The sequence below is a fragment of the Herpailurus yagouaroundi genome, unplaced genomic scaffold (genome assembly GCF_014898765.1).
Source record: "Herpailurus yagouaroundi ecotype Mexico unplaced genomic scaffold, PumYag 28, whole genome shotgun sequence".
In the NCBI taxonomy this organism is placed as follows: Eukaryota; Metazoa; Chordata; class Mammalia; order Carnivora; family Felidae; genus Herpailurus; species Herpailurus yagouaroundi.
The window spans coordinates 134,567,395-134,593,327 of NW_024412376.1; the positions used below are offsets into that span (position 1 = coordinate 134,567,395).

The window sequence follows — 25,933 nt, forward strand, 5'->3', positions numbered from 1 at the left end:
CTCCCTCCCTCTCTCTCTGCCCCTCCCCACTTGCACTCTGTCTCTCTCTCTCAACGATAAACATTAGAAAAAAAGTCGTCTTAATGCAATGATGCCAAGTCAGGATTCTGTGGTCTGCAGAATTCAGTTCTTAAATTCTGAAAATGAACTAGGCCATATGTGGAGACGGCATGGGCTTAGATTATGTATTAAGTGGGGGGAGCTATGATATTGCCTTATATACCCAAAATATTAAGCTCTGAACCTTTTGCATTTATAGTATAACTCTTCTTCCTTATAGATTCTCAAACTTTTTCACTGGCTTAATTTTTTTTCCACCCAAAGAATTACCATTTAATGCATATATGTGGCACATACCTAAAGCATGGGCCTTATTAATCTTTTTTCTTGTCTCATATGTTCATCACAATATAAATTTTTTATGCATGTTATCTTAAGTTTACAACATTGTTCCATTGGTCTACTACTCCTGATAAAGGTTTTAGACTCTATTTGAATGAGCATTGCAGAGAAGTAACCAAAATAATTTTTCATATGAGCTGCTACTCAAACGGTATTTAAAGTAGTTCTGTCTCTCTCACTTCAAATAATCAAGTGCATAGAGATGTTGGGTAACATGTATAAAATCTTTCATAGATAAAGATGCAAATGCAAAGCACTATTATAGATTCTGGCAGGTCAAAAAAATCTTCCTTTATTTTGAGGTTACTAACAGTTATCTTCTGTTCTGAAAAATAGGTATATAACTTTGCAATAGAGAAAACGTAACCATGTAATCAAGGTTAATATAATCACTAAAAAGGTGTATCAGCATCCTCCTTCCCCTGAAGTGATGCACCAGGGACACATCACTTCTGTGATTCTCCTGCCAAAAGGGCAAATGTTAGTCTAATCATGAGTAAACATCAGACAAACTCAACTGTGAGACACTCTATAAAATAATCAGCTGGTATTCATCAATAGTATCAAGGTGATGAAAGAAATGCAAATGCTGGGACACCTGGGTGGCTCAGTTATTTAAGCATCTGACTCTTGATTTCAGCTCAGATCATGATCTCATGGTTGGTGAGATCAAGCCTCACATCTGTACTCTCCTTGCAGAGCCTGCTCAGGACTCTCTCTCTCTCCCTTTCTCTCTGCCCCTGCCTAGCATCCTCTCTCTGTCTCTCTTTCTCTCTCCCTTTCTGTCACACATGCACACTCTCTCTCTTTCTCAAAATAAATAAATAAACATTAAAAAAAAAAAAAGAAAGAAAGCAAAAGCTGAGCAATTGTTCCTCCAACCATTGCGGGTTGGAGGAAACCAAAGAGACAGCAACTAAGTGCAATTGACGTGAGAGCCCATGTTGGGTCCTGTGTTTAGTGGGAAACTAATGAAATTCAAATAAGGTTTACAGTTTAGTTCATAGACTTGTATCTATGTTAACTTTCTGGCTTTAACAATTGTACTATAGACGTCAAAGATGACGTCATGGGAAGCTGGGTGAAGGGTAGCCATGAACTCTCCGTACCAGTTTTGCTACCTTTCTTTAAGTCTTCAATTCTTTAAAAATGAAAAGTTAGACAAACAAAAGAACTGTGTCTGACTTTAAAACCCAGACTCTTAACCAGTAGAATGTACTTAGAATTCTAGCTCCAAGCTGTATAGGGATAGTTTGATATTTGGCTTCTGGAGCTCCATTGCAAGACACCTGCCTGGTCTCTCAGAGGCTGGTCCTGTGTTGAGGGTACCAGGGAATAAATAAATAGGAAAAAGAATAAATCATATTTCAGCTTCAATTAACCTATGCACAAATTTTCAATCCCAGAACAATTAGAAAACATGTCAGCATCCAGATAATAGCCAGTACTTATATGGCACTTACTATGTATCAGGCTCTTCTGTAAGCATGTTGCAAATTTTAATATGTTTAATCCTCATACCAACCCTAGGACGTTAGGTAGTATTACTTGTCCCTAGACTACAGATGATGAGATTGAGACAGATTTTAAGCGACTTGCCCAAGGTTACAAATCTAATAGATGGGAAAGCCAGAATTCAAACCCAAGCTTCCTAGCTCTAGAGTCCGTGTACTTACCCAAGATTCCACACTGCCCTCCGTGTAGATTTTGTGCTATTGGAAGTTTAATTTTGAATTACCTGTGATTTGAGGAGCACCAATGTCCGTCAGTGTTTAGGGGCTTGAGGCCTGGACCCCTTAGGCCCTAAACCATGTCCAATCACGACAGCTCAAACCCAGTGTCCTGGGTCGGCAGAGAGGGCACCGAGGTCTCAGGCAGTCTAGCAGTCTCTGGCTCATCTAGCTTTGCTCCAGAAACCTGAAGAGAAAGAATTCTCTACCCAAACCCAGGGCTCAGTTCTCCATTTTAGCCGTGGGTTTCATTTTGTCTACACAAAAACATAGTCGAATTTATGCTGCACAATGAATGAGTGTGCCAAGCAAGAATTCCGTCTCTCTCTGATATTATCAGAACTGAGCACACAAGCCAACAGGTTCCTAAAACAATTGGTGGATCCATGCAACTAGAACAACAGAAAACATGCTAATTAGCATGGTTGGTCCAGAGAGGGTGGAAGAAAGCTAAATTTCTGTTCATAAAGTCTGATTCATTTAGAAAAAGACAAAGTCACATGCCACCAGATTGGGATTTGTGTTCCCTGCGCCGAGGAGAAGTACAGAGCCTTCACACTCTCAGAGGTGACTAAGCCATTATTTCACTGGGAACACCCAGAGCTGTGGCTTTGCACAGCCCCCTCACTGTAATTAGCTCTTGCGAACGGGATGAAGAATCGAACACGAGGCGGTGTGCCAAGCACTCAGAATTGCTTATTTTCTTTTCTTTAAGGAAACAGAGAAGAGGGCCATGTCTAATAGCCTGTTTCTTCATGGGCCCCTGCGCTCCGTGCAATGAGAAGGTAGTTACTCACTCTTCTGTTTGAGAGCGATGGGAGGGTCCTTCCAGGAGACCTGGACGGCACATGCTCGTTTGAGCCGGCGTTGGCGGGGTGAATGTTTAAAATCCAGTTTTGGGGCACGTTGAAGCCTGATTTGTAGTGTTTGGCGATTTCTATAGTGTAAATACTTCTACCTTGGCCGATTTCGAGCTACTAATCTGACATCATCGAATGAGGAGTTGGGAAGAGATGTGTATAGCGCCCCACTGTGTATTCTTTCCACCATCCAAGTGCAATTGATGTAAATAACCTTAAAAAGAGATGATAGTAAAATGTAATGAAATAATTAGGAAGTAGTAAATTTTGAGAATTTACTTCATTTTATTTATTTTGAAAGTTTTTTTAAAAAATGCTTATTTTTGAGAGAGAGAGAGAGAGAGAGCGCGAGAGAGCGCGAGAGCGCGAGAGAGCACGTGTGTGCAAGAGTGGGGGAGGGGCAGAGAGAGAAGGAAACAGAGGATCCGAAGCAGGCTCTGTGCTGACAGCAGCGAGCCTGATGTCGGGCTCAAACCCACGAAGCTTGAGATCATGACCTGAGCCTAAGTCGGATGCTCAACCGACTGAGTCACCCAAGTACTTATTACTTCATTTTAAATGTAGTTTATTTCATTTAAGTTTGTATCATTTAATTGTAATAATGGCTGTATTTAGCAACTGGCTTACCCTTCGTGAGAGCCAGGGCAAAGTGGCCCCAGCACCACTTTGAGCCCTGCGGCAGGGCCGCTGTGGGGCGCAGAGGAGCTCCAATAGATCTGTCACTCGCCCATTCTCATCCAGGGGCTGCTATTTCTCATTCGGGGAGAATAGTCATTCTAGCCCCCCTTGCCTCGCTTTACTCAGTGACAAAAGAGAGAGAGAAGATCACCTCCGTTCTTGGTTACAGTGTCCATAGGTTATCTAATCCAAGCATCTGATTTTACAAAGGAGGAAGGTAGGTCTCAGAAGAGCCACATAATAGTAATAATAATAGCTGGTGCTGACTAAACTCTCACCGTCTGCCAGCTGCTGTGCGAGATACACTACAGGGCATGTCGTCTGAACCTCACAAAAATCATACAAAAGTGCCCCCGTGGCACCATTGGCATCATCGTTCACCAAAAAGCAGCTTCTTCCTTTTGACTTGGTGTTTGCATCACACGAGCTGCCTTCCATTTGTTTTTGAGACTTAAAGACTTCTTGAAGTCTTATGGCTTTATCATTTTTATATACCTCACCGTACCTTGCACAGAGCCTTCCGTACAATATGTGCACAATGCATGTTTATTGAATTTCAACATTGAGATATTTAGGCTCCAGACCCAAATATGCTGCTTGAAGTCTTGGAAGACACTGCCTCCGTATTCCCTGTCACTGCCAAAAAAGGCTTTTAGAATGTTGATATTAAAATATACATATTGCGAAGTTTAGCATTTTAACCATTTTTAGACGTACACTTCAATGATATTAAGTCCATCCATATGCTGTATAACTTGCACCGTTATCCATTTTAGAAGTATTTAAAAAAGACATCCACCATAGTTTTTACTTTTTTGTTTCTTTGTTTATTGAACGAGTAACATATGCATGTGACCAAAATGTAAACAGTCTGTGAGAGTTTGCAGGACAAAGAAAGTCTTCCCACTCTAGACCCCATTGCCCGCCATTTCTCTTCTCTAGAAGCAACCAGTAACCATTTCTGTACATCTTTGTATGAGATGAAAACATGAACCCTAGAGCTAGCTGGCCTGGGTTTAAATCCCAGCTTTACCACTGACTAGCAGTGTGTGTGACCTTGGGCAAATAATTTAACCTCTCTGTGTCTCTATGAAATAGAGATACTAATAGTACCTACCTCCCGGCGTTATTATAAGGACTCACGAATTCATACATTTAAAGGGCTTAGAATCGACTGACTCCTAAGAATAATTCTCTGGCATTCTTATCCTCCCAAAGACCTTAGTGCGTATGTGAGTGACGTACAAGTGTGTATGTGTCAAAAGTCAGTGTGGGAGCACTGAAGGGTGAAGGGTGGGGTGAGTCAGCATTTTCTACCAGGAGAGCATTGTAGGGAAGGTAGGAGATTCGTGTACTGCCTGTGGGGCTGAGCAGCTTCCAAGCCTTCAGACTTTACCTCTCTGGGCTTTTGTTTCCTCACCTGTGAAATGAGAACATTTTACCAGATGAGTTCTAAGGTCCCTCGCATGTTTAGCATTCTGTATCTGTCTCTAAAAGTTTTGCATAGTGCCAGCACTCTCTCAGGGAGCTGAAGAAGTAGTTAATAGATGGGGAAAAGAGTTCCTCAGACAGGCATTGATAGCTCAGTGGGACCAAGACTCCCGGGTCAACTGTGCCACCTGCTTGAGTCATCTGGTTTCCCACATCCTCTTTTAAAGGAGCTCTGCGCTGTCCCTCCACACTAAGGTTAAATTTCAAGCTACCTTGGTCCCTTTTTAAAAGCCCCGAGGGATTCTTTGTTGGCCTTGATGACTCATAGGGACGGTTCGCCACCTATTATATTCTGACTACGATCCAGAATTACTGCACTGGTAGAGTATTGAGTCTTTTGCTTGTTTTTTTTAAAAGGTAAAATTTACCAGCTGGTAATCTGTGGTTACTTTCTGGAATGCTTGGCCAGATGGCACTTTCAGTGATAAAACTGTGTCGCACAAAGAGGTTTCGCTGCGTTCTAGATGTCCTCTGCACTGTTTCTCAGATATCAACATTCTGCTCAGTTTCTGAACCCAGAAACTTACACATTCAATAATGAAGACTGACAAGGGAGACTCCCAGGGTCTGATTAGCCTGGAGTCATCATTTAGACCCTTTTCGACTAGACAGTCAAATAAGATTATACAGATTTCTATTTGTATACTTACTTTGGGAACATGTAAAAACTCACCATTACTGCTGTTTTTACTATTGCCTTATTACCATTATTATTGTATTGATAATGAATGTTATAGAGGAATGTGTATATTGTCATTTGCAAAGTTTATTTATTTATTTATTTATTTTATATTGATTTATTTTGGAGAGAGAGCAAGTGGGGAAGGGGTAGAGAGAGGGGCACAGAGAATCCGAAGCGGGCTCTGAGCCGACAGGCTGACAGCAGTGAGTCCGATGTGGGGCTTGAACATAGGAACCACAAGATCAAGACCTGAGCCAAAGTCAGAGGCTCAACTGACTGAGCCACCCAGGGGTCCCAAAGTGTATTTAAACTATTACCTTATTTTGTCTGTATTATTATCCTTTGGGGAGGTTTGGGAGGGTAGACAAGAGAATAAGCTTCGGAGTTTTACCAAATTGGGTTTGAATCCCAGCTCTGCTCTTAGATTTCATTAGACTCCATCTCTGTATCTATATATAAATCAGGGAGAGCCATACCCAATTTATATGGTATAAAGTTGGTGGATTCGGCGACATAATACAAAGAGCCCAGCTCAGTGCCTGGCACCTAAAGTACCCGATAAGTGGTAGCTGTTCCTACTGTTGTTTAAAGTAGTCCTTTTTTTCTGCACAAGGAAATTGAGGCTCAGGAAGATAAAGCTCTGTTTTAATCGTAGGTCTTCTAGATTCAAAACCCATCTGTGTGCTCTCCACAGTGTGACATTGCCACTCAGAACTCTCCTCTTATGCTAAAAGTGCCTATAGCTTAGTTATTCAACTTGTTGGAAAGATATTTGTTGGGTTTTTCCTAGTTTTGTTTTTTTTTTCCTTTTTTTCTGACTACCATTTGATAGTTCCCCGCCCCCGCCACTCTTTCTCTTTCATTTCATAGAACCCAAATAAGGAATTGGAAATGAAGAGCAAATAGAAACAGTCCTTGGGTTGGTTTCTGACTCATCGTCTTCTAGACAAACAGCTCCCAATTACATTCAATGGCCTACCTCTTTGAAGCCTCTGAATGTTCCCTTAGATCTTTGGAGCTGGAAGTTCTCTACTGTGTCATTTAGTACAGCTCCTCCGTGAACGCCGAGAGGAAAGTACCCAGGAAAAGTCACTGTGGGAATTTCAAACTGGTGAAGGAGCCACAACTAGAACCCACATGTCCGGGATTCCAATCCAGGCTTCTTCCTTCTTCTTCTTCTTTTTTTTCTTAACATTTATTTACTTTTCAGAGAGAGAGAGAGAGACAGAGAGAGACAGAGAGAGAGACAGAGTACGAGTGGGGAGGGGCAGAAAGAGAGGGAGACACAGACTCTGAAGCAGGCTCCAGGCTCTGAACTGCCAGCGCAGAGCCCCATGCGGGACTCGAACTCACAAACCGCGAGATCACGACCTGAGCTGAAGTCGGAAGCTTAACCGGCTGAGCTACCCAGGCACCTTTCTTCTTTCTTCATTTTGCTGTTCAAGGGGAGTTCTCTCTCCTCTAACCTTTTACTCAACTAATGTATGTTATTTGCATAATCCCATATGATAGACTCCAGGATCATTTTAAAAATCAGCAGGTTACACAATTGTGACACTTGAGACATCACAGTCATAAGACTAACTAGGTTTCTTTGGAAATCATGCTGTCAAGATGAGAGTCTCCTCCCAAAGGTTTTGTTCTGGTCTTAGGGTGTAACAAGAGGCTTTCTCGTGACAAACCTAAGCCTTCCTGCTTGGGGCTGAATTGAAAGTAGGACAGCACTTGCCAATCCTGTGGTGTTTCTGTCTCCCTATGGTCCTGACCAATGTTAGGAAGCGTGAAAATTAATCCTATACTTGTAGCCTGCCTCCTTCCCTCCCTCCCTCCCTCTCTCCCTCCCTCTTTCCCTTCCTTCTTCCTTCCTTCCTTCCTTTCTTTTTAAGCCAAGCACACTGCTAAACCCAAATTTGGAGGGTTTCCAGAAGTTAGGCCTCTTTAAACTCGATCCTCTAAAATATCCTTTCCCTTCTTTCTCCCACAGTCATAGTGCCTACCTCGCAATGCACCCAGAGGCAGTGAATTTACACATTCACGAACGAGGCAAAAATGATATGTGCACACAATTTTGAGTTATGGTTCCTGACAATTTTGACCACAATGACCTAAACCGAACAGCAATGGTCATCAGGGTTTTGAACTGGATAGAAATTATTATTTTTCATTATTTTTTTTTAACATTTATTCATTTTTGAGAGACACAGAGGGAGAGAGAGACAGAGCACGAGCGGGGGAGGGGCAGATAGAGAGGGAGACACAGAATCCGAAGCAGGCTCCAGGCTCTGAGCCATTAGCATGGACCCCAACACAGGGCTCGAACCCAAGAATGGGGAGATCATGACCTGAGCTGAAGTCGGATGCTTAATCCACTGAGCCACTGGGGGGCCCCTGGGTAGGAATTATTTTAAACACTTCTTGGCGTTTAAACCTAGATTTCATTCCTTACCATTTGTGAGACCTTGAGCAAGTCACTTAACTTCTCTGAGCTTCTGTTTGTCCATCTGCAGACTGGCAACAGTAATAGCCCAAAGCTATGGAGCTCAAGTTTGTAATAATCATCATCATAATATAATAACAGGTCAAATGTCTCTGATGTGAAAAATAAATATGTGCTACCTGCCTGGCACATGACAACCCTTAAGCACTGCTGACACCCCTTCCTTCCTTGCTTACTGAGTTCTCTACAGCCCTTTGCTCATTATTGCCCCCTTCTCCTCCTCTTCAAATCTTCCTTGGTTCTTTCCTGATTTCCACATACAACATGGTGGATGGATTCATTTTCCTGTGCCAACTCCCATTTCTTACACTTCAAGATGCTTAGTTCATTTCCATTTCTGCTCAGCAGGGAAGACCAACTTTCCTTCTCGTGGCTCTGGAATTTGTGTTTCTGTTTGTTTGTTTGAAGTCTAACATCATAGGGGATCAGCCTGCGCCTTCTATCCCTGCTAGGCCTGGTTCTTCGGAGGGGTCAGGTCTTCCTTGGCAGTGAGATTTTAAAATAACACTGCTGGCCAAGCATAGAAAATCAGCTGAAACCAGCCTTCCCCAAAGACCGGCTATCTGCTCATCCAACAGTTTGGGATTCCTCTCTGGGATTATATCTCCTTTTGGGAGCCCCCAGCTTACTGCAGAGCTGGCTTTTACCCTGTGATAAAAACTACAAAGATAGCAGCTTTCTTAGGGACTGATGGCATCTTTGAGTTGCCCCGGGCTTATCTGCAGCAATTTTTATGTGGCCATCGCACCAGCCTTCAGGCCCCTCAGTCACTGGTTTTTCACACCCTTGGAATTTGCTCCATAGGTTCCTAATGCCCTGGGCAAGTCTGCCTGGAGACTCGCCCAGCATGGACAGGGAGCCCCTTCTTTGCAATAGGATCATAACCAGAGTAAGTACCTGGGAGGGTTAAGGAAAGGTTTCCTAACCTCTTCTCAAGGCAATTATTCCCCTTTACCCAGGAGTGCTGGGTCAGGAACATGGCTTCCAACTTCTTGCTGTGTACACAAGGATTATAGCCAGGAACCCACAGCACATGGGTCATGTATTCATTCATCAGATATTTGTTGGGCATCTTCTCTGGATAAATCACTCTGCTAGGGCCCGAGTTGACTAAGAAGGAAGTGTGGTTCCTGGTGAGCAAAGTCAAATATGCCTACACAGAATTACAAGGCCGCATGATGCAAATCATAAGAGACGTCTGTGTAAAGGACCAAGGATCTCAGGGGAAGGAGGCCCTCACCCTGTAGGTGGTGGAAAGTGGTGGAAGGAGATGGCATCACAGAGAAGGTGACTGTCCAGCAGAACCTTGAAGAGCGAGGAGCTCAACCAACTGCAGACATGTGGCTTAAGGGCCGAGATGGGGAGAGACTGAAGACACTGTTTGGTATCCATCCTTTCAGAGGTAGGCCTGCAGACAAGGACTTGAATACAATAGCTAATCTGGGAGATGATTCCAGGAAACAGCAATAGGGGAATGGGGAATGCAACAAGGGATAGAAGGGAGGTGTGTTATCAGGACAGTTGCCATTGTGGAGAGCTAGAGCTCAATCCCTTTTGGGCAGCTCTGGAATTCAGTGTAGTATAAAGCAGAGTTATCACAACAGAAGGCAAAGAAGCTGAGGGGCGACTGGGTGGCTCAGTCGGTTAAGCGTCTGACTCTTGATTTCAGCTCAGGTCATGATCTCACAGTTCATGAGTTTCAGCCCCACGTTGGGCTCTGTGCTGAGAACTTGGAGCCTGCTTGGAATTTTCTATCTCCCTCTCTCTCTGCCCCTCCCCCCACTCACACACACACTCTCCTTCTCAAAAATATATAAATAAACTTAAAAAAAAAAAAAGGAAGGCAAAGAAACTGAGATGGAGGGAACGGTTTCCAGGAACAGGTCCTGCTTGCCCTGTCTAGGGTGTTCCCACAATCGAGGAAAAGCTACAGAATGAGAGATGCTGGTATTTGCAGCAACTTTTTATCGACAGGTAAATATGGCCTGATGTGGGTGAGGTCCCCATAGCGTCTGCCATAGGAGACCAAAGGCATATGGAAAGAGCATCATGTGTTATAGACCATTCAGTGAAGAGATAAAACTGAAAAGGAAAGTGGGAGTCAAATTGTATACCTTGCTGGGGCGGGGGCCGGGGTGGATCTTTTTCTTTTTTTTAATTTTTTAAATGTTTATTTATTTTTGAGAGACAAAGAACATGAGCATGGGAGGGGTAGAAAGAGAGGGAGACACAGACTCTGAAGCAGGCTCCAGGCTCCGAACTGACAGCACGGAGCCCGATGGGGGGCTCGAACTCACGAACCGTGAGATCAGGATCTGAGTCCAAGTCGGACGCTTAACCGACTGAGCCACCCAGGCGCCCCTGGATCTTTCTTTAATAGGGGATGGGAGTCACTGAGGGATCTGGGCAGCAGAAGCTCTGACAGATGAGCCACGTGCCCCGTCAGCAGGACAGGTTGGGTATGAGAAGAGAGTCACACAGACGCAGCCCTGCCAACACATAGGCGGATGAGTCTGCAGCACTTACAGGGATATGAATAAATTGTTCCCTTTTCTGTGTTCCCAGGCAAAGCAGGGTCCTTATGCTATTGTAATGACTAGCTGTATACGTCTATGCTTACACAACCAGACCCTCGGCCTATGGGTTGTGATTTCATTACTATCTTGAGCCCAACAGCGAGTGCAGGTCTATATGGCAAAGACTCAAAGTATTTGATTGATGGACGACCAGGTTGCTTTATATTCATAGCTCTACCAGAGCCATTCACTGTGCTTGTAGCAGGATTGTCTTGGGTCCCAAAGGCGCCAGATTATCTCTTGCATGCATTCAGGAAGTAGACCGGAAAGGCGGTGCTAACGTGGTGTTCTGGAGTATTTTGGAACTCCTTCCCTATAAATCCAGAGCTGGTCACAGAAGATGCTTCCTTCTAATCTTTGCTGCTCCATCAAAGCCTTGGTGGAACTTTGTCTAATTGTCACTTCCACGGAAGACATTTTGCCACAGTCCCAGTATCATCACAGGAGGCTGGACTTTCCCTCTGACTTTGGCCAACTAAGTGGTGTAGGCCCTGCTTTCTGCCTACATCTGACAGCAGTGGCTTCTGGTTGCCAACCAGAGAAAGAGGCTATCATTGTCATTCAACAGGAGGATAGTTTTCTGAAGTGGCTGTGTGACCTTTTCAGAAAATCCCCACGGAAAAGGGAAGTATCCTAATGGTAAACAAGAGGAAAACAGAAAGAATTCAGTAGCCAAAATCATTTCAGGAATGGCACTCTGCACCCAGTGGTTCTGACCCAGATCTGAAGGTAGAGGAGAATTAATAGGATCCCACCATCACAGAATTCACAAAGAACCTCTAGAGGTCACATTCAGTCCATCCCCTTGCTGTAAGTATGACCAAAATACATTCATTAAAGGGCTGTACTTCAAACATTTTAGGAAAGAAAATTCTGTATCTTTTTCCACTAAGGATCCCAAAAATATTTTATGGGTAATAAGCCCTTCGAACAAGTAATAGAACCTATGACCTGAAAACTCATTTCATAGCTGAGGAAACTGAAGCAGAGCCAGTACTAAAACATTGTCCCTTGATTCCCAGTTTGGAAACTTCCTTCAATCCCTCATCAAGTATTCCTTGAGTGCCTACTGTGAGGACCTCTACTCAGAGCTGGAAAACACAGCTCAACAAGATAGTTTCTACATCCCAAGGAGGGGACTCCCAATCTAATAAGAACAGAAATATTTGCATTTAATTAACCATAACTGAATGTCACAAATGTTAAAATAAAGACATGTTCAAATGCATCTTGAAGTCTTACCAGGGGTCTTTTTTTGTTTAAAAAAAAGTGGGTGCTAATATTTATAACAAATTGCTCAAGTTTCTACTTTCCAAACCTTGTGTCCATTAAGAAACATATTCACTTAGGCTCGCATTAATGACAATTGCGTAAATCCCTGAATTTTATTGTAAAAACAGAACACATATGTTCCCACCTCAAATTTGCAGTGTCATGCTGTTATTTTTCCAAAGAGTTCAAAGGAGCTGAGCTGAGGTCCATTTACATTTCTACTACCTACAATCTTGGAAACATGGCCACTGTGCTAAAGAGAATGGAATCAGGGGCGCCTGGGTGGCTCAGATGGATAAGACACTGACTCTCCATTTCGGCTCAGGTCATGATTTCACGGTTCGTGAGTTTGAGTCCTGCATCAGGCTCTGCACTGACAGCACGGAGCCTACTTGGGATTCTCTCTCTCCTTCTTTCTCTGCCCCTCCCCTGCTCACATTCTCTCTCTCTCAAAATAAATAAACTTAAAAAAAAATAATAAAAATAAATAAAATATATATATATATATATATATAAATGGAATCAGCTGCTAAAAAAATCTTACTACTTGTCCAGATTTGTTGTAAAAAAAACCACAATGAAATACTTAATATGAATGGAGGAATAATATGGGTCACTATCTCATGGGCTGGTTGTCATTGCCAAAGTAATGGGTTGAGGTTAGAATGTGATTTCATCTGAGCAATACTGTGTCAATTAGGCCCCGAAAGAAAGATATTGGTAGACTATATTGGTACATACAATTCTAGAAAGAAAAAGTTTACTTGTCTTACCAAAGTTAAGAAAGGAGATATTGCCAAGAAGAGAGCTTTCTGAATAGTAAACCATAAGAGAGAAAATGCTGCTAGGGACAGACAAGTACGTGTATGAATTTCACTAACTCCACCATTGGTATTTTATATGACTCTTCATTCAAGAATTGAACTTGAAAAAAAAAAAAGAATTGAACTTGAAGGTGTGGGTCAGTGATGCATTGTAGTAAACATCCACTTAGGTTCTGAAATTAAATCTCCTTCCACTCCCCTATTAATGCCGTCAGTAATGACCTGGTTTCAACTGTCTGCCCCATAGCTGGATTCTGTGGAGCATCTGTTCTAGTCAATTTGTGAGATGGCCCACTCTCCTACCTGCAGATCTCCGACTCTCCCCACAAATCCCTATTTTGATTGATGGCAACATGAAGCTAGAAACCTTGGAAGTTGTTGCTTCCTGTCTCCCTCTCACTGCCATCCACTCCCTTCTTCCTCACCACATTTAATAGGTCATCAGATTCTTTCAGTTCTATTTACTCAACGTATCAGCAGGGTCAACGGCAGTCAAAACACTCTGGCTGTTTTAAGCAGAAAGGAATTTAATATATGCAGTTAAGTGCTTACACAATTGTTGGAAGAGTAGGCACTCAGCTGGACCTTGAGGTAGGACTTCCACAGGAACACTGCAGAACTGACCTGCCAGGGAAGCTACTGCATGTGCCACAATCAGGAAGGTGGGGAATCAGAAGACCACCACTGGCACTGTTGAGTTCAGGGACACACCAATTTTGTTGCAATGTGGGATCAGAAAGCTACCACTGCCATGTTTGCAACAGAGCCATGCTATGTCTGCTAGTTCCACACCAGCAAAAATAGTGCCTGTACCCTGTGCTGTATGCTCTAGCTACAAAGCTAGAACAGCACCCTGGGATGTTGCCACAAGAACACTTCACATGTTTATGACTGTGCTTGCTATGAATTGGCCTCTTCCTCACTTTCACCTTTCAAATCTTGCACAAAGGGATCTGTTTGTCAGACCTCACATTCCATTTGGAACTTTAACTGCAAAGGAGTCTGGAAAATACAACTTTAGTTTCCTAGCCTCTCAGTACAGGAAGGCATATACTGGAAAGAGAGTGAAATGAGATAATCCACCGTATACACCACATCCAATATCTCTTGAACAACCATTGCCCTACGGACCTTGTCATCTCCTACCTGAACTATTGCAATTTTCTCATTACTAGTCTCTCTGTTTTCAAGTTGTCCCCCCTTCAATCCATCCTCTGTGGACATGGTGATCATGTCCATTTCCTGCTCAAAATCTTGTCACTCATAATAAAGGCCATTTTCCTGTTGAGTCTCTCTCTCTCTCTCTCTCTCTCTCTCTCTTTTAAAGATTTGCTTTTTAAAGTAATCTTTGCATTCAAATGGGACTTGAGCTCACAACCTTGAGATCAAGAGTCCCATGCTCCACTGACTGAGCCAGCCAGGTGCCCCTCCTTTCCTTTCAAGTCTCTTAGCCATCTGGCCCCAACCCTCCTTGCCAGCTGTAACTCCTGCCACCTCCCTGCACCTCCAGGCTTCCGTCACACCAGATGCTAAATGTTTTCACCACCCCTCCCCCGTCTTACCGTTGTTCATGAAGTTCCCCTTCATTTTCTTATTTTTAATTCAAATGTTAGCATGTCTAGGAAGTTGCCCTTACTCTCCTCCTCCACACACAGAAATAATGGGTTCTTCCTGGTATTTTGCATACACCTGTATTGCCCTCCTCCCTTTGTATTTCATATAGTTATATACATATCTCTCTTTCCAGTGCAAGGGAGTGGACCATGTTTTTATTCATCTATGTGTCTCAGGTGCATGACTCTTGGTAGATGCTCAGTAAATACTCATTGAACAAGTCTAAGTGAGACTGCCACTAACTCCCTGGGCTCACACATGGTAAGGCCATCAGCTGGTGGCCTTACCTGTTGCTATGAAATATTAGTTCCTTGAAGATAAGGACGATATCTCATTTATTATTCTATATTTAGCTGGACACACAGAACCTGACACATAGTAGATACTTGATAAATATTTGTTAGATAAAACAATGGATGGATGGTTGGATGAATAATTGTAACAGAATACTGATATGGGGCTGTTTCCAGCACCCCGTTTGCAGTAACATATGGAATCTTCCAAACACTTCTAATGAGGTGAGCACTGATGAGGGGTATTAAGCCTCTGAACAGTCAAGTTGTTTGCCCACAGTCACAAAGTAAGTGGCAGAAACAGGATTCAGACTCAGGCATCAGGTTCCAGACCGTGGTTGGTTATTTATTTATTTATTTATTTATTTATTTAGCACAAGAGCAGAGGAGGGTCAGAGAAAGAGGGAGAAAGAGAATCCCCAGCAGTCTCCACACTGTCAGTACAGAGCCTGATGTGGGACTTGATCTCACAAACTGTGAGATCATAACCTGAGCCAAAATCAAGAGTCAGACACTTAATTGATTGAGCCACACAGGCACCCTCAGACTGTGTTCTTTTTTTTTTTTTTTAATTTTGCCTGACACGGGGCTCGACCTCAAGAAACCATGAGATCATGACCTGAGTTGAAGTCAGATGCTTACCCAGGCGCACTCCCAGACTGTGTTCTTAATTACATGCTTATGTTGGTGATGGGTGGATGAATGGATGGATATATAGGGGTATTCCAAGCAGAGAAACAATAGAAACAGAGGGAAGAATATTCATTTTATTTTTATGTGGCTTTTACGGTCAGTAAATTTAGCCACACCTGCAATTAATTCTGTCCCATAAAATACTCATCCCCTACAGTATATGTCAAATTAAAACTTTATATATATATGTATATATATGTGTATATATATAATTACAGTTATATATAGTGCACATATAACTACATATATATATACACATTTATTTTTTTAAGTAGGCTCCATGCCCAATGTGGGGCTTGAACTCACAATCCTGACATCAAGAATTGCACGCTCTACCAACTAAGGCAGCCAGGCGTCCCAAATCATGTTTTTGAAAACTTCCTTGCATCCACTCTCTAATATGACCCTAAATCTCAGATTCTAGATGAGGTAAACCCTACCTCTTTTGACATACATCGACTTCTAAATATTGATGATAACCTTCAAATGTATATTCACATTTACCCATTCATTCAAGAAACGCTTCTGGAGTGCCTACTTTGTGCCAGGCACTGTCTTTAGGCTGGGACTACCACTACCAGAATGCACGCATATAGAATATGATCATCATAGACATATATAGAATCTTTTGCGAGGCCATAGAATGTAATGGTGAGAGTCACGGGCTCTGCCGCTGTCTTGTGGTTGGATTTCAGCAGGATCTCATACCTGTTTTGTGGGTTGGTCTCTTCATCTTTCATCTACGAAGTGGGCCTAACAACCGTCTTTATGTCATGGAGTTCTTGTGAGGATTAAATAGTTAATACATGGAAAGTGCTGGCAAATACGCTTGTAAGCACTTACTAACTGTTAGTAATTTTATGTTGACAATCTTTTCTGCTAAGTTATTGCTGAATGACTGAGCTTCTTGTGGGAGGCTGTTTCCCATGATAAAATAAAAAGAAGTCTAAAGGTCTCTGGTGGGGAATACGTCTTAAAGGGATATAAAGGAATTAACAGCATCTGTTGCCATAACAAAATCATGTCTTGGTCTCGAGTGGGCCTTTAAGGGCCTATAATTTACATCAGTGTTCCTTCCATCACAGCGGGCAGGTGGGGGTGGGGAAAACCTTCCGTCTAAGCAGGCGCCCTGCTCTGGCAGAGCTATTTGTGCAGGAAGGACGAAGGTCAAGGGGCTCCTTGTATTGAAGGTCTTTCTCAAAATGAAGGATTTGGCTTCCAAGATTAATGTGTGGAGTGAACCCCTGCTATACTTAATTCCCTTTTTTGTGAACTCAGTACATTTTTAAAATTCAGTTAGGGGCCCTCCCGTAGTGTGGCATGGAAACCACGAAGCCAGATGCTCTTCTGACCGAGTTCTCAGTGGCCCTCTCTCATCCTTTGACCTACAAGCTGACGACTGTGCTCTACACTTAGTGGCTAGGCCAAATCATTTGCTTTGAAGAGTGCCCAGGATCCAGTGTGGATTTGATATAAAAATCAAAGAAAAGACTCAACAGTCTTCTATGAGGTAGCCAGTGGCCACCACACGAGGCAAGGAGAGGGTAAGGAAGCTGCAGGCATGAGAGATCTCTCCGGGTCGAGTTGCATGTTCTGGATCAAAAGAGGGTTTATTTTCTGAATCATTTCTGTTGGGTAAACTATCAGCAGCCCATAGAAAGTTTGGATTCAGGTTGGTGACTTTATCCCATCCGGCAATAATTTTTCTGTTTCAGGTAAAATTAGGGGAAATGAAGGAAACAGAAAGTAAAACCATTGAGAAGATATTACCCTTTTTTCATACTGTAAGAGGGTACCTAGAAGGTCAGCGCTTACAAGAAAGAGATAACAGAAGCTTCTCTCTCCCAAAAAGTTAATTCCTTACTACAACCTCACAATGGTCCCAAGGAATTGCTTTGTGAAGAAATAATAATAATAGCAATAACAGCAAAGACTTAAACAGCAATCACTACATGCTTATTCTAAGCTCTTTGCATTTATTTATTCCATGCATTATTTAGGCCTCACCTGTACCATGTTAGTACAGTCTTCAGTCTTTAAGAAACACATATTGAGGGGCACCTGGATAGCTCAGTTGGTTAAGTGTCCAACTCTTGATTTTGACTCAGGTCATGATCTCACCGTTTGTGAGATTGAGCCCCGCCTTGGGCTTTGTGGCTCACAGCCTGCTAGGGAGCCTGCTAGGGATTCTCTCTCTCTCTCTCCCACTCGCTTGCCCTCTCTCTCAAAATGAATAAATAAACATAAAACAAAAGAAACACATATTGGAAACTGAAGAGTGTTGTTCAGCCCTGTGCTTTTATGTGTATGATCTCATGGAATCCTCAAGATGGCCCTATAGTTAGGTATTGCCATCAGCAGCAACCTGAGGCTTAGGGACACAAGTAACTTGCCCAGGAGCACATAACTGCCAGGACACAAACTTTGATCTCACAGACTTCAAGCCCAACCTGTTCATGCTGCTGCCCTTCGGTGTCTCACAGAATTGGAGTCTGTAGGGTCAGCGTATTTCACTTTCATAGGGCACAGATCTTTGATGGGATTCATTATGGGTTTCCATGCATCCAAAATGGGAAGTGTCCAGGACCTCTGGTCAGAATCTCCTGGCCCTCTCCCCATAACTGTGAGCTAAAACCGTCTTCTGGAACTTCTTGATTCTGCTCCCTAACTGGGTATAAGAATAATTTAATCAGAATTCTAGTGGTAGGGAATAGTAAAAAGCAGTAAAAATCCTAACTCTGCTACTTGCTAGTAGCTTGAAACAACTCTTAAGAACCTCAGTTTCCTGGGGCGCCTGGGTGGCTCAGTCGGTTGGGCATCTGATTTCAGCTGAGGTCATGATCTTGCAGTTGGTGAGTTCGAGCCCCACGTGAGGCTCTGTGCTGAAAGTTCAGAGCCTGGAGCCTGCTTCAGATTCTGTGTGTGTGTGTGTGTCTGCCCTTCCCCTGCCCGGTCTCTGTCTCTCTGTCTCTCTGTCTCTCTCTCTCTCAAAAATAAACATTAAAAAAAGAAAAAAAAGACCCCCAGTTTCCTAATCTGAGCAATAGGGCAATACAAATGATTTGTACTTTACTACTACTAATCTCACACGGTTGTGACAAAGATGGTAATGCATCACTGGAGGGGCAATGGGGATGAGTGGCTGTTATTACACCTTCAGTTTGCCTCTGTTGACGAGGATGTCTTGAATAGTGTTATTTGATCTAAGATTTAAATATGGGAAGGAAGATTCTTTGTGAGCTGTGAAGTAGTTTTTTGGGGGTACAAAAGGAAATGCCATTTTTTGAGTACCCTCCATGTGCCAGGAATTGTGCTGAGACTTCATTTCTCATTTAACTCTCAAAGAAATCTGGAGAGGTAGGTGCTGTTATTTTATAAATGAAGATACCGTGAAGCTCAGAGCAGTTAAGTAATTTGCCTAGCATCACATAGCTGAGATAAAACTGGGATTCGAACTCACATCTGTGGGATACCCAACTCTATGCTGTTTGTGCTTACTCTAGCACACTGCCTTATAGGCAGAAGGCAAAGAAGGAAGCAGAAAGCAAAGCACAGGGGTCTGCAAACTTAAAAGATCATGGGATTTTCCTGAGAATTAAAATAATAATAATAATAATAAGAAGAAGAAGAAGAAGAGTAACAGGCATCAAGGCTCAGCCACAAAGAAGAAATGATGAGAAAGCTGCTATTTCTTTTGTTATGGCCTGCTGCTTAAAAAGTTAGTTTATTTTCACATATTCCTGGGGAGGACAGTGCAAAGGAGTTAGGAACAAATATTATAACCGTTTAATGGGTGGCACTGGGCACAACTGAGAAAGAAGCAGAAGTGCCTGGCTACATTTTAGAGAAAGTAATGGACTCCATAAGGACTTGCTTCCAGGGACTTGTGCCTCCTCAAGAGCCATCTTCTCTGACCCCAGCCCCAGTTCACCTGGAGCCCGTGATCTCTACACTTGCATACTCACTGGTATTCTTCCTGGTCTTAATCCCCAGGCTTTGGCCCAGTGTTTCCTATGGAAAATCCTGTTTTCAGGCGGAAAAATCAGTAAGCCTGAAAATATCCTCTCTTGAATCCTTTAACTCAAAGCATCCCTAACAGTGAAAGGTTCTTGAGACCACATTCCAGATACTTCTGGAAAAGAAAAGAAAAAATCCAGGCTAATGTAGAGCTGGAGTTTTTATATTATCTGAAGGTTTTGGAGCCCTTGTTCATGCCTGGCCACATCAACCCTTAGATACGGTAAGAGAACCCTGGAGTAGTCTCACTGCCTGCTGTTGATAGTTCATTCTCACCTGTATTGACAGGGAATAAACCTAAATCCAGAAAATGTTAAAAAAAAATTGTTAATGTTTATTTATTTTTGAGAGAGAGAGAAAGAAGAGAGAGAAAGCGGGGGAAGGGCAGGCAGCGACGGGGGGGAGACACAGAATCTGAAGCAGGTTCCAGGCTCTGAGCTGTCAGCACAGAGCCCGATGCAGGGCTTGAACCACAAACTGTGAGATCATGACCTGAGCCGAAGTCAGATGCTTAACCAACTGAGCCACACAGGCTCCCCTATGACCCAGAAAATGTTTAATTGATCGGAGTTAAATCTTACCCCATAGGGAAGATAAAAATCCCAAAGGGATCTAAAATGTTTCAGAATTCTTTGGTGGTTTTTGGAATCATTTTTCCTAAAGGTGGCAAATGCTGCTTTTAGATTTAACTAGAACTGGGAACGAGTCCCCGCCTCACTAGGCAGTGAAACCTGGAACTAATTGACCTGAGTGTCTTCATCTGCAAAATGGGGCTAAAGTAGCTCACAGGATTGATTTGTAAGATCAGATAAGATGAAGTGGGTGAAAGTGTTTGGTAAAGTACAAAGGGCCTCATGAATGTAAAAGGGATTGTGATTTCTTTCTTTCAAGGTGAAGCTAAGTGGAGGAAAAAGGGTGTCCTGTTGGCACTGATCACATTTTTTAGCCTCCAGTAATCCCCTTTTAATATTTATGAGGAGTTTAAAAATTATTTCCCCCTATTTCACACTGTTTTTCAAATAGCAAAGACTATTATTTGGCCAGCAGCAGCTTCTAACTGAATAGGGTAAGTAACTTTCCCAGGGTCAGACAGCAAATCAAGGGCCTAAATTCAAATTAGAATGAAACACACATCTAGGGTTGATTGCTGGTCCTGAGTTTTCTACTAGTGAACTTCACAGAATGCACAGGCCAATTTATCTCCATGTGTTTTGTCAATCTTGCAACTTTTAAGTGAGATGAAAATCAGTTGGACACTCCTTTACAGGAACTTTACTTTCCAATGTATGCAAGACTGTCTACAATGTAAACTGTGAGCAAAAATCTCGTCACTGGAATCTTCCAGAAGCTGGGAGAAGTTTAAAAAAACCCTGCTCATGGCCCTACAGCTAGCGAATAGCAGGGCTGCGTCTAGAGCCAACTTCTAACTCTGATCATGCCCTTGAAAAAATCCATAGTACAAAAACTACTACCAGTACTACTGCTAACAGCTGCTAAATATGTGCCAGGCACTGTTCTAAGCTCTTCTATGTATTAACTCATTTAACCAGCAAAAAAAAACCCCTTTTTTTGGACTAGTCTTCACTAAAATAGCCCAATGACAAACAGTCCTTTTTTTTTTTTTTTTTAATTTTTTTTTTTTTTTTTTTTTTTTCTCAGTTGGTGACACTGCAACCCGAAATCACAACTCCGTTTTAGGTTCCTGGTGGTGCCTGCTTCCTCTTCTAGTTTGTTTAGTCACAGAATTCGATTCCTGTTGGCCGGTTACGCGCCTACAAACAGGCTTAGCGCTCTATTGAAATGCGTGAGGCTCCTTAACTCTTGTATAAACAGGTAATGCGAAGGGGTGGGGCACAGATTGCGGGTTTCTTTGGGATGGGGATGGGGTGGGGGTTAGAGCCAACTCCCCAGAGATCAGGCAAGGTTAAGGGAGGGCTTGGCTGCTGTTTTTAAATGCAGTGTTTTTTGTTCCCTTTCTAGAAACCAGCTGTAACTTTAGGTCAGAGCGCATTAAAATGAGCCACTTCTGAACGAGCAGCGCCCAGGCCCCAGGCCCTGCTGCGAAGGCCCCGGCAAAGGTCAGGGTTTCGTCCGCGTGACGTTCCTTCCTGCGCGCGTCCAAGTGGTGCTGTGCCTCAGGTAAGGACACTCTGGGAGGTCCCCCCCTTCCTGTAGGCCCGCCGCGGGGCTCGCTGTGATCCTACCTGGTTAAACGACTTTTTGTACCAGGGGGAAGAACGGGGGTGGGGTGGTACTGTTCGGCTCGTGATTCAGCAGCAGGTTCCTTATTCCTCAAACATGGTTCTGCTTGATTTTTCTGAACAACCCGAAGGGGGCCAGAAGTCTGAGGACACATGTCCTCAGGTGGAGCAGGTGCCACTTGTGGGGCCGTTTCTGGGTGTCTGACTTGGATGTGACTTTTTGAGCGCGGGGAGAAATCTGTCTGGTGGAGTCCCCAAATCTCTCCCATCCAGGCAGTTTTTTTTTTTTTTTTTTTTTTTTTTTTTTTTTTTTTTTTTTTTTTTAACCTTCAGCAAAGGTATCTGCGCTCCTAAAACAACAGGAATGTTGCACTGGCCTTTAGCCAGTGGTGGCTCAGCGAGCAGGATAAAATTTCAGTGCAGATTTACGGGAAGTTGCCGGTGTCGGGAGTAAAAATCTGGTTTGGTGAGTTTAAGGGAAGGGAGTAGACGAGAGACAACCTTGCTACTGTGAGGCGAATGGCCTCGGCTGGGGGAGGGCTGCGGGAGGAGGGAGGAGGGAACAGGGAAGAGCTCGGAGAGCAGACACGGAGCGCTCCCCGTGCGCAGCGCCGGACGCAGCCGGGCTCTCGGGGCCACTCGTCTCCCCCGGGTGCGGACCCGGCGCCGCTCGGCCAGTGGAATCGCCGCGCTTTCAAGTTCTCTCGCTCCCGCCAGGAATTTAGCCCCCGAGAGCTGCCTTCTGGTTATCGCTCCTGCTTCCCACTTTGGAATGTGCAGTTTGGGACAGTGAGAAGCCGGGGCTTAGGGAGTTGTCCTCGTTGAGAGTTTCTCTCCGCAGGTTTCCAAGGTTAAGAAATTCTGACAAACTGGAATTCCCAGAGTCTGGGAGTTGAGCCTAAAACGATCTGTTGCTTTAAGCGGCGCAGTGGGGAGTAGCTGGACACTCCTTATTTTGGTTTTACATTAAAAAGAGGGAGGCCGAGAAGATGTTGTAGGTTACTTCCTAGCTGTGTAAATTGCTACCGGGCTGTGAATGGTGTTAATTTCTGAAGTGGGCGACTCCAAATACATAACAAAGGTAAGGTGGTTTTTTGGCAATCCTTCTAAACTACCTACCCTTAATCTTACATTTGGGTCCCAATTTTGAATTTTTTTTCCCTTTTTCTTCTCTCTTCAGCCCTGATCTCTCTCATTGTACCACTCTCCCTTCAACCCTGGTATATGTAGTGGGAAAGAAATGGTTTATAAAAAGATTTTAAAAGTGCCAGCTTCAGGAAAAGCAGAAAATCCTATACAGCCCCATCATGTTTCCTCTGATGGAACCTTTGATGAAGCCTTTTTCATACAAGAAACTTTTTTTTTTTTTCATCCTTGAAAACACACTATTGGGCCATCCAGTGGCACAGGTGACTTTTAGAATCCGATTCTTAACTTGCGATTGAGGAAATATTCATGACAGGCATCTATCTCATTGAAGTGTTAAGGTTGGGGGGCGGGGATGGGGGGAATGCCTTCCTGCAGTAGTTTACCTCCAAAGGTAGCACTGAGTGGAGGCTTAGTTGTTTAAAGTTACAGATTCATTCTGCGTAAAAGTGTAGGGCTGATGAATTATGACAGCTGACAAATCACCAGTCACCGGATATTTAGGAAATCAGAATAAATGACGTGGAATTTTGCAAATAAATGATTCATTTTTTAATTAGTTAAGAGTCCATCCACTCTTGGGTACTGTCCCAAGGCATTTGAGGATGTGGCTTCTTTCCTGAGGCTTATCAAAATGATAGAAAGATAGTGTCTTCAAGGTACTTACAGGCCATACTGGTTTGTACGGAAAAATCAAGCAATTTCTTTCTGGTGGCATCCGAATGACTCACTCCGTTGTCTTTAGCAGGAATGCAGATTAGAAATGTTTCTTTCAAAGTTCTTTAAAAGTTTTAATGCTGGAGTCACACACATTTTTCAGGGGAGAGAAAGCAAAGGGTTGGCCACACAAACATGAAGAAGTTGCCGCAGTTTTAAGCACAACTGCACTTAGATCAAGAGTGTTTGAGAACTGCAGGTGCCGATTCTGAAAGGTGAAAGGTTGTCAGTGGCGTAAAACACAATCTCTAGACAAGGCAGTGAGATAGCACTTTGTAGGAATTTGTGTTGCCATTAATTTAAACAATAATCTTTGTCAGACTGATGATCTGAAATCTTAGAGGGAAACAAAACCAACTCAGTTTGAAAGGGAAACAGGAGGAGGAAAAGAAATGGGGGTTTTTGTATCCTTTCTTGCCTACCTTATCCTTCATTCACCCTGTTCTGATACGCATACCGTTGGCCTCTTTGTCTTAATAACTGCGTACCGAGAGAAGGAGGAATCAGAAATTTCACAAAAGTCTAGCTTCATTAGTAATGTTCAGTATTTGTTAAATGAAGAAATAACCTGACAAAAACAAAGCGTAGCTAGCCTAACTGTCATACTTCTTTACCTGACGAGGCTACTCTTAAATTCATCTGTTCGAGGGTCTTTTTGAACGTATGCTGAAAATAATCAAATTTTGAGGATATTTTGGCTTCCTCTTGGTTACTGAGTTTTCTGAAGCTTGTAGGATTGAAAATCTGGCACCGTCATTATATTCCAATCTCTATAGTTTTAATAGTCAACATATTTGTTTTTGATTCCCACCTGCGCTTGCTGCTCTAGGTTAACTTTTGAAAGGATTCCACCCAAAACAGTTGGTGACACTGAAGATAGACTCAAGATAGAAAGCAACAAAACTGTGCTTCTGGACACATGTCCTAGATACTTGCTCTAACTAATGTTTAAGACTACTCACATTTTTTTCACCTCACATGATAAGAACATTTAGATTAGACTGTTCTCTTTGGTTTATTAGTAATGGAACTTGCTCTAGGTAATCTAAACAAAGATTAGAAGGTTAAAGTAGAAGAAATCATTATTATTATTTTTTTCACAAAATACCTTTGCTTTCCAAATCCTACTCTTGATCTGAAGATTAAAAGTAAATCATGTCGCAAATGATTGAGTTTTGGCTGCTATAGGAAAGTATTTGCTTGTTTCAGACAGGATTCCGCCTCTGCATTTCTAGTGCCTTCTGATTGTTTAGGAATAGGCAGAGGAATAGATGTAGGGGTGCTGGTAGGAGGACAGAGATCTTATAACTGGACTGGGGTTCAAGTGAAATTGTGATCAGGTTTTCCCAGAGGATGCATAATTCTAGGAAAAAACTCACTCTGAAGAGGGCTTAAGTCTGGGATTCATTAGATTTAGGAAAAGGATATATTTTGCCTGAATCTAGAATTTGTGTGCTAAACATTAAAGTTACGATGAAGACATGAATGCAGCTTCAAAAATGGTTGTTAGGAGGGGCACCTGGGTGGCTCAGTCGGTTAAGCGTCCGACTTCAGCTTGGGTCATGATTTCACAGTCTGTGGGTTCCAGCTCTGCGTCAGGCTCTGTGCTGACAGCTCAGAGCCTGGACCCTCCTTGGGATTCCGTGTTTCCCTCTCTCTCTGCCCCTCCCCTGCTCATGCTCTGTCTCTCAAAAATAAATAAACATTAAAAAAATTAAAAAAAAAAAAAAGTGGTTGTCAGGGGCTCCTGGATGCCTCAGTAGGTTAAGTGTCTGACACTTGATTTTGGCTCAGGTCATGATCCCAGGGTCATGGGATTGAGCCCCGTGTCGGCACTGAGCGTGGAGCCTGCTTGGGATTCTCTCTCCCTCCCTTTGTCCCCCTCCCCCATGCACTCTCTTTCTCTCTCTGAAGTAAAAATACATAAATAAATAATAAAAAAAAGTGGTTGTCAGAATAATTCCAAGTTAAAAGTTATATTGGGACGTTTCAACCACCGGCCTGATGAAGACATGTATTTCACCTCTTAGGCGCAGTTTCTGTGTCTTATGACGGTGTCGATTTTCTGGTTTAGTGTTGTAAGAGGTATGTGTTAGTCCAAACAACCACCCGCTCAGAGTAATGCTTCAAAGAACAACTGAAAAAGGATTTTCAAGAAGGGCAACGCAGGAATGACTTGGGTTATGAGGTGGGAGGCCTTTAGATCCTCCAGAAAAGAACTGTCGTGGAAATGGCAATAA

The 25,933-nt window shown here is 43.0% G+C and overlaps 1 protein-coding gene across 2 annotated transcripts in view; it reads left to right on the forward strand.

Moving 5' to 3' along the window:
• The first annotated feature begins 21,355 nt into the window (after positions 1-21,355).
• RBM47 (RNA binding motif protein 47) overlaps positions 21,356-25,933 on the forward strand; it is a 163,823-nt gene continuing 159,245 nt past the window's right edge. Inside the window, exons 1-2 of one of the 2 annotated variants that reach the window (XM_040485124.1) lie at positions 21,356-21,462; positions 21,610-21,768. The gene's annotated coding sequence lies outside the window, so the exon portion shown is untranslated. Of the gene's footprint in view, positions 21,463-21,609; positions 21,769-22,644; positions 22,912-25,933 lie in introns of those variants that run through there. The other variant, XM_040485132.1, reaches the window with a different exon arrangement.